Source organism: Leucoraja erinacea, unplaced genomic scaffold (assembly GCF_028641065.1).
Source record: "Leucoraja erinacea ecotype New England unplaced genomic scaffold, Leri_hhj_1 Leri_70S, whole genome shotgun sequence".
Taxonomy (NCBI): Eukaryota; Metazoa; Chordata; class Chondrichthyes; order Rajiformes; family Rajidae; genus Leucoraja; species Leucoraja erinaceus.
This window is the reverse complement of record NW_026576630.1, coordinates 433484-446290: the sequence shown is the minus strand read 5'-3', so window position 1 is coordinate 446290 and position 12807 is coordinate 433484. Positions and strand designations below refer to the sequence as shown.

At 51.6% G+C, this 12807-nt stretch overlaps 1 long non-coding RNA gene across 1 annotated transcript in view; it reads right to left on the bottom strand.

Moving 5' to 3' along the window:
- LOC129694563 (uncharacterized) overlaps positions 1 to 9368 on the bottom strand; it is a 32618-nt gene extending 23250 nt beyond the window's left edge. The window contains exon 1 of the long non-coding RNA XR_008723015.1: positions 9233 to 9368. This is a non-coding gene — a long non-coding RNA (uncharacterized LOC129694563). The remainder of the gene's footprint in view (positions 1 to 9232) is intronic.
- Positions 9369 to 12807: the final 3439 nt, after the last annotated feature.

Sequence of the window (12807 nt, the reverse complement as noted above, 5' to 3'; positions counted from 1 at the left end):
TTTCCTTCCCGTTCACCTTATGCATATCACAGACACCGAGGCTTCCGTCACTGAGGGATCAATAGCTCTGTCAATATTTCATTATAAAAAGATTACTGGTTCCAGCGAGGTCCTCCTGTGAAGTATCAATTGTAATTGAATACTTCGAAGGAGACAAAACTTTGCTCAGCTTTATTTTTAACCTGTGCCGGTGGGAAGTTACATGATGCTCTGTGTGATCTGTCACTGGGCTGTGGCATCCCTGCTATGTGGTTAACTGGTTGAGCTGGTAATCTTCAGACTGGGACAGGCAGCTTAGTGTACGAATCCTTCCTGCGCTGTGGTGGCTCCGTTTCAGGGTTTCAGTTAATCAGCGGTAGAGCTGGTGCCTCGCAGCGCCAGAGACCCAGGTTCGATCTTGACCTTAGGTGCTGTCTGTGTGGAGTTTCCATGTTCTCCCTGTGACCCCGTGGGTTTTCTCCCGGTGCTCCAGTTCCCTGCCACATTCCAAAGACGTGGAGGTTTGCAGATTAATTGGCTCCTGTAAATTGTCCCTAGTGTGTAGGATAAAACTATAGTGTACGTGTGATTGAGGTTGGCACAGACTCTGTGGGCCGAAAGGCCTCCTTCCATGCTGTATCTCTGAACTAAAACTAAACTAGATATGTGCACCAGTCACATGCACCTTCGGCAACAATCATGTGCATACATCATACACACACAACACAGTAACAGAGACACACACACTTGCACACAATGAGACCCTCTTCCCCCCTCACATTATTTTCCCTTATACCCTTTCCTCTCACACATCCTCTCTCTCCCCACACACTCTTCCTCTTCGCACTCTAGGAACAGCTCCATCCAAGACCGCAGCAAATTGTGGACGCAGCCTAGACCATCACACAAACCAACCTCTATTCCACGGACTCCATTTAAACCTCACGCTGCCTCAGCAAGGCCAGCAGCATAATCAAGGATGAGTCGCACCCTGGCCACTACCCCTTCTCCATCTCTCCCATCGGGCAAAAAGTGTGAAAACAGACACCTCCAGATTCAGGGGCAGTTTTTCCCCAGCTATTATCAGGCAACTGAATCATCCTACCACAACCAGAGGTTGTGTACCTGTACCTCGGTACACGTGACAATAAACTAAACTGTAAAACTGTAAACCTCCTCTCCTCTCCATCCCCTAGATGTGATTATTATGCCTCTGTGGAATGGTGATTCTGTGGCCGGTTTGTGCATACTGTCAGCTTGGTTCCTATGACCCATTGACATCCCGTTAAGGGAGATGCTGTCTGTAGTGACAGGCATGGTCATCACTGCCAACACACAGTGTGAGCAGCTCACCACTCATCTCCTCTGCCGTGAAATCACTGAGAATGAAACCCTTTAACACACCCCCTGCACCTTCCAGCTGCATCTCTAGTCCCAAGGTGGCTGTGGAGAGGATGCTTCCTCCTATGGGAGAATCTAGAACTGGAGGTTAATAGTTAAAGATCAGGTGTTGTCTAGTTAAGACAGAGTGGATGTTCATTTCACAGAGAGCCCCGAGTCTTTGCAATACTCCCCCTCATGCCATTCACATTTGCAGAGGTCGTTATCGTCATCGGTACTAAATCCTGAAACTCGGCGCATAGTGGCTGCAGGGGATCGCTGGTTGGCTTGGACATAAAGGCCAGTTTCCGCGCTGTATCTCTAAAATCCACCCTGTCTCTGTAATCCCTCCTCCAGCCCCTACATCCTGATAATCTGCTCTTTATGCCTTCACGCTTGGGTCCCTAACCTAAATTCCTTACCTGAAGCACTCCATCTGTCTTCCTTCCTGGAAAGCTTTCCCTTGAGCTGGTGTTTGGACCTTCTGTCCTATTATCTCTCGACATGGACATGCAGGCTTGATTCCTGTGGTAAAGCCTCTGATTTTATGTTGAACGTGCAGTAATTTGTGTTTAAGATTCCACAATGTTTTACAATCTGTGTCATGCAAGTGAGCGTACTGGCTCTGCAGCAATGCACCAATGTCTATTTTATGAGCAGGCTGGGTTGATTTCATTGTGCACAATCCCATCTGTCCACTGCAGGAGAGATAACCCTCAGCAAAAGTCTGGCCATCAGCTTGAGTGCTACACACAAAATGGTTGTTCCTTGGAGATGACTGTCACACAGAACATGGTTGTTCCATCAGGGTGTAGGCTGAGTTTGCCATGAGGTCCACACTCAAAATGGCTGAGTTTGCCATGAAGTCCACTGTCAACTTGAGCGCCACACACAAAATGGCTCCACGTTTGTTGCGTGCCATACATAAGCTGTCTGCCATTAATTTTGTCCAGGCAGTGGTTCGAAGCATGGGGCATTTGGAACTTTAGCCCATTGGAAAGTTGCAACGTTTGTTGAAAAAACAACTGCAGATGCTGTAAATTTGAAACAACAGCAGCAAATGTGGATACTGAGCAGGTCAAGCTGCACGGAGTTTGGGTGGCACAGTGGCACAGCTATAGAGCCAGAGGCTCGGTTTAATCCTGACCTTAGGTGTTGTCTGTGTGGAGTTTGTACATTCTCCCCGTGACTATGTGGGTTTTTTCTGGTACCTCCCACTTCCCAATGACATAGAGATTTGTGACTTAATTGGCCTCTGTAAATTTGCCCCTAGTGTGTAGGGAGTGGATGAGAAAGTGGGATAATATAAAATTATTGTGAACGGGCGATCGATGTTCAGCATGGACTCGGTGGACCCAAGGGGCTGTTTCCATGATGTATCTCTCAATCAATCATGTCTGGAAACAGAAAACGTCTCAGGTTAAGTGCTAGAAAAGTGGAAAAACCAAGGGTTTTGTAAGCGAGAGAGGGGAGGAGAGTGCAGCGGGAATATGTGTGTGAACGAGCGAAGAATAAGGGTGTCAGGTGGTACGTCTATTGGAGCTGTTAGGGAGAGAAAAAAGATTGTAACTTATAGCTAATGTGTGTGGAGCCTAAATGGAGGCAGGTAGGAAATAAAGAAGAATGCTGGGAATATGCAGCCGATTAGTGCAGCATGGTGGCGCAGAGGTACAGTTGCTGCCTTACTGCGGCAGAGACCCGGGTTCGATCCTGGCTACGGATGCTTGTCTGTACGGAGTTTGTGTGTTCTCCCCGTGACCTGCATGGGTTTTCTGCGGGAACTTTGGTTTCCTCCCACACTCCAAAGATGTTTTGGGTTTGTAGGTTAATTGGCTTGGTATAAAAATGTAAAAATTGTCCCTAGTGTAAGATAATGTTAATGTGCGGAGATCGCTGGTCGGTGTGGACTCGGTGCACCGATAGGCCCGTTTCCACGCTGAATCTCTAAACTAAACTAAACAAATGTGATTTTCAGCAACTTCTGCCTCAGAAAGATTTTATGACACCCCTTCCACTGCCCTTTGCAGACAAAAGCTTGAAAGCCTCATCAGCCTCTGGAAGGAAAAAAAATCCTTCATCCTAAATTTGCAATCCCTTATTTTTAAGCAGTAGTCTCTGGCTCTATATTCTCCCAAGAAGGAAATATCATCTCCACACCTAGACTGTTCATCATCTCTCAGGTTATTATGCTGTTTCATCCATGTCAACTCTTTGGTGGATGGAAGCCTGGCTTGTCCAAACTTTCCTCCTCATTCCAGCTGTTTGTCCAGTACACCTTATCTGAAGAAGGGTTGATACTTACTCGTCTCTCCACAGATGCTGCCTGACCTGCTGAGAGTTGCCAGCATTTTTGTTTTCTTTGTTTTAAACCTTTCCTGAATTGCTTCCAACACATTAGCATCACTTGTAAGCAAGCCAAGTCTTAGCAGTTAGTCTTTTAAGGGAAAATTGGGTTTGGATTCCTTTCACTTCAATAGAAATGAATGTCATCATTATGTTGCTTATTGTACATGCCAGAGAGGAATTTCTTCCTGACTCTGCTCTCTCTCTCTGTCAATACCTTGCATCATTTAATAGATTTCCATCAAAGACTTTTCACTGGGAGAGTAAGCTGCCTCTTTATACTCCCTTGACCAGCATGAGCTCACAGTTTGGGTTCCAACACATAAATCTCCTTGAAGAATATGGATAAATTAAGTTTAGCGGGATATGGGCCAAATGCGGGCAGGCGGGACTAGTGTAAATGGGGCATCATGGTCCGAGGAGGCAAGCTGGGTCCACATTCGATGACCGGCTCTAAGATGGGTGCTGACCTAAAAGGTTGTCTGTCCATTTCCCTCCACAGATGCTGCCTGGTCTGTTGAGTTCCCCCAGCACTTGTTGTTTTGCTGAAGATTCCAGCATCTGCAATCTGCCGTGTCTTTAGTTCTCTTTGTCGTTGCCTCGAATGTACCTTGTCCTCTTGTCACAATACAGAGAGTAGAACTGTATGCAATGTACCAGGCACAAGTCCCTGGGGATCGACGGGGACCCTGCTTCTGTGGGTCCTGAGGTGACTGATTAGGGATTTGCAAGTTTCCCACACGGAGGCTGGGAAGAGTCTGCAATCCTTCTGCTTCTTACACGGGGTCTCTGTGCGCTCCTGATACACGGATTCTAGGTTCCAAACACCACTCCCTCCCCACTCAGAGCAGTCGTGGGCTGGAGATTATCTGGGTTACTGTTAATTTAAGGTCATGGGAGAATTAGGCCATTCAGCCCATCAAGTCTATGATGCCATTAAATCATGGTTGATCTATCTCTTCTTCCTAATCCCATTCTGCTGCCTTCTCCCCATAACACCCGACACCCGTACTAATCAAGAATCTATCTATGTCAGCTTTTGAAATATCTGTTGATGGCCTCCACAGCCTTCTATGGCAAGGAATTTCACAGATTCGCCACCCTCTGTCTAAAGAAATTTCTCCTCATCTCCTTCATCAATGAACGTCCTTTAATTCTGCCCTCTGGTCCTAGACTCTCCCACTAGTGGAAACATCCTCTCCACATCCACATTTACTGGCGGAGAGGAAACCTCTCGTCTGGTGCGATCCAGCACGGTACGATGCAGTATGACCAGGCCGACTTTGTGGAATGTGAAGTTGGACCCTGTGTACCCTGTTCAGGGGAAAGTAGACACAAAATGCTGGAGTAACTCAGCGAGACAGGCAGCATCTCTGAAGAGAAGGAATGGGTGACGTTTCGGATTGCGACGCTTCTTCAGACATTTACGCCAGCATTTGTGTCTACCTTCGATTTAAACCAACATCTGCTGTTCCTTCCTACACTGTTCAGGGGAAAGTTGATGGCCGGTTCCTCTGGCGTGTGTGTTCCTGCCTTCATCTCTCGTGCTTGGGAAGCTGAGGTTCGGGACGATCTGGGGAGCAGAGGCCACTGCATATGTTCTCTCGCTTATGGAGCCCCTCATCTGAGGGAGCCTGATCTATCAGCCAGGCCTAGACTCTTGGGTAGACACAAAATGGTGGAGTAACTCAGCGGGTCAGGCAGCATCTCTGGAGAGAAGGGATTGGTGACTTTTCGGGTCGAGACCCTTCTTCAGAACCCTCTCCAGAGATGCGGCCTGACCCGCTGAGTTACTCCAGTACTCTGTGAAACATCACCTATCCATGTTCTCCACAGATGCGGCCTGACCCGCTGAGTTACTCCAGCACTGTTAAACGTCACCTATCCATGTTCTCCACAGATGCGGCCTGACCCGCTGAGTTACTCCAGCACTCTGTGAAACATCACCTATCCTATGTCCGTGACAATAAACTAAACTGATAACTGAAGGGGCCGGAGATATAATGAACACCAAGGAGGGGAGAATCTTCCCTTGGGCATACCTGCCCAAGTCGGGACCCATGTAAATGGGTGCTAGTGGTTGGCAGGACTTGCCGGGCCAAAGATCCCGTATCCTTGCTGTCTTAGTTTGGATGGCAGAGCAGACTCACTGAACTCTCTGACCTCTGCTATGAAAGGTCAGTGCCCTGTACTGTTGTTTCATACTCAGGTCCCCAGCCTGGCGGTGGGGAACACACTTGTTGGGCGGAGGCAAGCAGGCGGTGGAGAAAATCTCCAGGGCATACATGGTGCAATATGGCAGGGTACTGAGACCCTGGGCACAGGTTCTACTGAGACAGGCTCCTGATGTGGACCTTGAGGAAGGTGTGTGTCCTTTGCATTCCTTCTAGCATTTACTGCCCACTCCTCGAGAAGTTGAGTTGAGCCGCCATCTTGAAGCGCTGCAGTCCGTGTGGGGAAGGTGGTCCCACGGTGCTGGTGCGGAGAGACCCAGTGACGGTGATCAGGCAGGGGGGGGGGGGGGGGGGGGGGGGGGGGGGAGGGAGGGGGTGTTTAGGATGGATGAGGGGGAGAGGGGGTGTGTCGGGGGGTGGATGGTTGAGGAGGGGTTTCGGGGGTGGATGGGGGGGATCGAGTGGCTGCTTTGTCCTGGACGGCGTGGAGCTTCTGGAGAGTTGTTGGAGCCGCACTCACCCAGGCAAGTGGAGAGTGTTCCATCAAATCCCTGACTTGTGCCATTTAGATGGTGGAAAGGCCTTGGGGTGTCAGGTGGTGAGTCACTCACAGTGGATCCCCAGCCTCTGACCTGCTTCTGCAGACACAGTGGGAATTACTGACAAGTCAGGGCAAGCTGACTCCCAAGGCGAAAGATGTGTGGTTAGGCCTCAGGAGTGTTTTAACTGCTCCACGAGTCAGTTCCAACTGTATCATTAAACAGCTGTAACTCCGAATGGAGTCTGTGAAAGGATGTCGTTAAGCTGGAAAGAGTGCAGAGAAGATTTATGAGGATGTTGCCAGGACTCGAGGGCCTGAACTATAAGGGGTGATCTTATAGAGGTGTATAAAATCATGAGGGGAATAGATCGAATGAACGCAGCTTTAGTTATTTTTAGAGATTCAGCGTTGAAACAGTCCCGTAGGTCCACCCAGTCCGCACCAACCAGTGATCCCTGAACACTAACACTATCCTACACACACTCAGGACAATTTTATAATTATACTAAGCCAATTAGCCAACAAATCTGTACGTCTTTGGAGTGTGGGAGGAAACCGGAGCCTGGAGAAAACCCACGCAGGTCACGGGGAGAAGGTACAAACTTGGTGAAGACAGCACCCGGTAGTCAGGATCAAACCCGGGTCTCTGGCGCTGTGAGACAGCAACTCTTCACCACTCCTTACACATGCTGTGTTTTACCCATAGGTTATAGGTGAGAGAAGAAAGATTTAATAAGAACCTGAGGGCAACTTTGAGGCAACCTTGGAGGACAGTTCTCTAGGTTCAGAATAAGCTCTGAGGGATAACTTTTCACGCAGAGGGTGGTGGGTGTATGGAACAAGTTGCCAGAGGAGGTAGTTGAGGGAGGAGCAATAACAACATTTAAAAGACATTTGGACATATACATGGATAGGACAGGTTTGGGGGGGGATATGGACCAAACACAGGCAGGTGGGACTAGTCTGGCTGGGGCACGTTGGTGGGCCAAGTTGGGCCAAAGGGCCTGTTCCCATGCTGTATGATTCTATGACTATTTCCTTTACAATTTCCCCTCTCGCCGGCGTGAAAACAGGCCCTTCGACCAGACACGCCGACCAACATTACCCATCTACATTACTTTGTATTGTATTGTATTGTATTCAAATTTATTGTCATTGTCTCAATTTGAGATAACGAAATGAATTTCCCTTACAGGCAGTATCATAAAAAAAATCACAAAGAAATAATAAAAATAAATAATAAATAAATAATAAAACATATTAAAAATAAAATTAAAATTGAATTAAAATGTAAAAAAAGCACAAATACAGAAGTCCACGACACAACATAACATAAATGCCACCAAGGTGAGGATTACTTCCACCTGCCTGCATTTGGCCCACATCCCCCTAAACCTGTCCTCTCCATGTAATGATAACAGCTGGAAAGAAACTGTCCCTGAATCTGGCGGTGTGCGTTTTCACACTTCTGTACCTCGTGCCCAATGGGAGAGGGGAGAAGAGGGAGTGGCTGGGGTGAGAGTGATGCTTGATTATGCTGCTGGCCTTGCCAAGGCAGTGTGAGATATAAATGGAGTCAATGGAAGGGTGTTTGGTTTGTGTGATGGTCTGGATTTGTAACTTTTTTTTCCACAGAGAGGGTGGTGGGTGTGTGTGGGACAAGCTGCCAGAGGAGGTAGTTGAGGCTGGGACTATCATAACATTGACAAGACATTTGGACAGGTACATGGATAAGGCAGATTTGCAGGGATCTGGGCCAAACGCATGCAGGTGGGACTGGTGTAGTAGTATATACTACACTACATACCACCTGCCCGCATTTGGCCTATCTCTCTCTCTCTCTCTCCATATATATATATATGTATATCTACATACATACACACATACACTAATGTAGAAGGGGCACATTGGGAGAGTGTATGACCAGGCACCCACTGCCCTTGTAGACAGACACAAAACGCTGGAGTAACTCAATGGGACAGGCAGCATCTCTGGAGAGAAGGAGATGAAGGGACAAAATGATGTAGAGGGATAGACAGAGTTGATGTGGACAAGCTTTTCCCTTTGAGAATAGGGAAGATTCAAACAAGAGGACATGACTTCAGTAATTAAGGGACAGAAGTTTAGGGGTACTAATCCAGCGGGTCAACATTCTTTACTCAGTTCCAGTGGTAACGGTGTGGAAAACCGCTTCCAGTGGAAGTGGTTTACAGCAATTGGTTCATTGGTATAAATTAAAAATAAATTGGATAGGCATGTTATATTGTGAAGGGATTTGTGAGGGTTATGGACACTTAGGAATGCAAAAATGTGGGATAAGGGGAAAAAAAAATGTGCTTTTGACGGACTTGTAGATCACAGATTTTTTGTAATTCCGTGCTGTAAAATCAATATGGTTATATGGATAAGGAATGGGTGTACGAAAATGGTCGAGAACCTTTTTCAAACTGTGATATGAAAGGGAGAGGGTGATACAGAGATAAGTTATGGGTTAAGGTGTGATAAAACGTGAGGTCAAAGCTCAAAATTTTGACATTGATAGATAAGGATATTTGCTTTGATCTGTCGTTTTCACACCTTACCCTTCCACATACTAGATTTTCTTGATGAGTGCGGGTGTCGGGGGTTATGGGGAGATGGCAGGAGAGAATGGGGTTTGGAGGGAGAGATGGATTAGCCATGAGTGAGTGGCGGAGTGATGGGCCGAATGGCCTAATTCTGCTCCTATCACATGACTATGAAGAAGGGTCTCGACCTGAAACGTCCAGCACTGTGTGTATTGTATTTGGTGTCAACCAGCTTCCTACACACTCACCGCCCCTTGTGTTGTCTGCCGCAGGTTGACATCGCCGTCTGGTTTGGCCGCAGAGGAGCAACTCGCCATGGGCCTGGACGCGCAGAGTGGACGGAGGTGAGGCGGCGGACACTCGGAGACCAACCTCCTCCTCCTCCACATCTCCACGCCGCCGCTGGATCACTCTCTATATATATATATATATATATCTCCACAGCCACCGCCATCGCTGCCGACCGTCCATCTTCACCCGACGGACAGACACCTAGGCCGCAGGCCATGGTCGCCGTGGCAACCAGCTGATTGACCAGCGAGCGAGCGAGCGAGCAGCCGGGGGGGGGGGGGGGAGGGGGAGGGGTTTACTTTGGGCGGGAAGGCACGACACGATTGTCCAGAGCGCGTGAGGTGAGGAGGTGCGAGGGGCGCGTGCGCTGAGCGAGAAGGGGGCGGCCGGGGGGGGGGGGGGGGGAGGAGGAGGAGGGGGAGAGGCCACCACGTGACCACCCTGGCCCACCGCGTGCCCCGGGACCGCCGGGTTACCTTGGCAACCAGGAGGAAGGAGGGAGGGGTTCCCACGTGACCACCATGTTCCACCCGATGGCCCCTTCCGACACTGCCACGTGACCAGCCCTCTACGTCATCCTGCTGCCAGAGAGGGGAAAGACTCCACCCACGTGACCAGCCTTTACGTCACCCAGCGACTAGGGAGGGGCGGGGGGGGGAGAGAGAGAGAGAGACTCCACCCACGTGACCAAGCCCCTACGTCACCCAGCGGCCAGGGTGAGACTCCACCCACGTGACCAAGTCCCTACATCACCCAGCGACTAGGGAGGGGCGGGGGGGGAGAGAGAGAGACTCCACCCACGTGACCACCCCACCTACGCCACCCAGCGACGAGGGAGGGAGAGAGACTCTACCCACGTGACCATTCCCCTACGTCACCCAGCGACTAGGGAGGGGAGAGAGACTCTACCGACGTGACTCCACCCACGTGACCGTCACCAGCAACGAGGGAGGGGCGGGGGGGAGAGAGAGAGAGACTCCACCCACGTGACCAGCCCTCTACGTCACCCAGCGACTAGGGAGGGGCGGGGGGGAGAGAGACTCCACCCACGTGACCAGCCCTCTACGTCACCCAGCGACTAGGGAGGGGCGGGGGGGAGAGAGACTCCACCCACGTGACCAGCCCTCTACGTCACCCAGCGACTAGGGAGGGGCGGGGGGGAGAGAGACTCCACCCACGTGACCAGCCCTCTACGGGGAAGGTGCGACTAGGGGGAGAGAGCGACTCCACCCAATGGACCGCCCGCTACGTCACCCAGCGACTAGGAAGGGGCGTCGGGGGAGAGGAGACTCCACCCTTCTGACCAGCCCTCTTGTCACCCGCGACTCGGTGCTGCTCCTCCACCCACGTGACCAGCCATCTACGTCACGGCGCGACTCGGGAGTTTGGCGGGGGGAGAGAGACTCCACCCACGTTACGGCCCTCTACGTCACCCAGCGTCTCACGGGCAGAGACTCTACCCACTGTGACCAGCCCTCTACGTCACCCAGCGACTAGGGAGGGGCGGGGGGAGAGAGAGACTCCACCCACGTGACCATTCCCCTACGTCACCCAGCGACTAGGGAGAGAGACTCCACCCACGTGACCAGCCCTCTACGTCACCCAGCGACTAGGGAGGCGCGGGGGGGAGTGAGACTCCACCCACGTGCCCAGCCCTCTACGTCACCCAGAGACTCTACCCACGTGACCCCTGATGCCGGGGGGAAGGTGTGAGGTGGGGAAAGCGGCTCCAAAGCGGCAGGCGCCGGTGGCGTCAGTCGTCGAGGTGGAGGGGGCAGCAGCTTCTGCCCGTTGTGCGGCTGTCCGGTGCTCTCCTGCTGCAGCTGGCCGTCAAGTACTGGACGCGCGCGCTGGAGTTTGGCGGCTGAAGGCGGCGGGGCACGGGCCCGTTACGGCCGCTCAACACGCAGGGTCTCACGGGCAGCTGATTTTCAGCCTGAAGACCAACCCCGTCCAAGGCCCTGCTGCTGTACGTGGACGATGGCGGCTACTGTGACTTCCTGGAGCTGATGGTGGCGGACGGACGCCTGCGCCTCCGCTTCTCCATCTTCTGCGCTGAGCCGGCCGAGCTGCTGAGCGCCGGGCGGGTGGACGATGACCGCTGGCACATGGTGCTGTTGACCCGCAATAACCGGCAGAGCACGCTGGTGGTGGACGGGCAGGCAGACGTGGCCGAGGTACGCTCCAAGCGGCAGGACATGACGGTGGCCAGTGACCTGCTGGTGGGCGGCATCCCGCCCGACGTGCGCCTCTCCACCCTCACCTCCAGCACCGTCAAGTACGAGCCGCCCTACCGAGGCCTGATCGCCAACCTGAAGGTGGGAGACACGCCGCCCTTGCTGCTCAACAGCCAGGGCATCCGCAACGACATGGATTTCCTCTGCTCCCGGACTGTCAGACTGTAGCCAACGGCGGCGTGTGTCCGGCCTCAACAGCAAGGGCCGTCTGCGAGTGTCAGACCGGCTTCCGCGGCAAGGTGTAAGACTCAAGGTAGGTCCCGGGGGCGGGGTGGGTGGGAGGGAGGTAGGGAGGGAGGGCTGGGGTGTGGTGTGGTGTGAGGGCGCAACACTGCAATGTGGAGGTGTCAGGGTGTGCCCGGAGGGATTACACTAACAAGATGTCAGATTGTACCCACAATGTTAGGGTGCGAGACTGTTCGACTGTAGCCACATTGTTAGGGTGTGAGACTGTTCGACTGTAGCCAGAGGGATGAAGTGTGAGACTGTCAGACTGTAGCCACAGTGTTAGGGTGTGAGACTGTCAGACTGTAGCCACAGTGTTAGGGTGTGAGACTGTCAGACTGTAGCCAGAGTAACTGCAACGTGAACATGTCAGGGTGTGAGACTGTCAGACTGTACCTAGAGGGATGGGGTGGGAGTGTCAGACTGTAGCCAGCGGGATGGGGTGGGAGACTGTCAGATTGTAGTCAGAGGGATGGGGTGTGAGACTGTCATACTGTACCCAGAGTAACACTGCAATGTGAACATATCAGGGTGTCAGACTGTACCCAGAGGGATGGTGTGTGAGACTGTGAGACTGTAGCCACAGTGTTAGGGTGTGAGACTGTCCGACTGTAGTCAGATGGATGGGGTGTGACTGTCAGCTGTAGCCAGAGGGATGGGTTGTGAGTGTCAGACTGTACCCAGAGGGATGGGGTGTGAGACTGTCAGACTGTTACCACAGTGTTAGGGTGTGAGACTGCCAGACTGTAGCCACAGTGTTAGGGTGTGAGACTTTCAGACTGTACCTAGAGTAACATTGCAACGTGAATGTGTCAGGGTGTGAGACTGCCAGACAGTACCTAGAGGGATGGTGTGTGAAACTATCAGATGGTAGCCAGAGGGATGGGGGTGTGAATGCCAGACTGTAGCCAGAGCGATGGGGTGTGCGACTGTCAGACTGTAGTCAGATGGATGGGGTGTGAGTGTCAGACTATCAGTTACTCCAGCACTCTTTGTCCTTTTGTTCAGAGTACATAACAGGGTTGATGTTGAGAGGGTTTCACTGATGGGATATGGTTTCAAGATAGGGG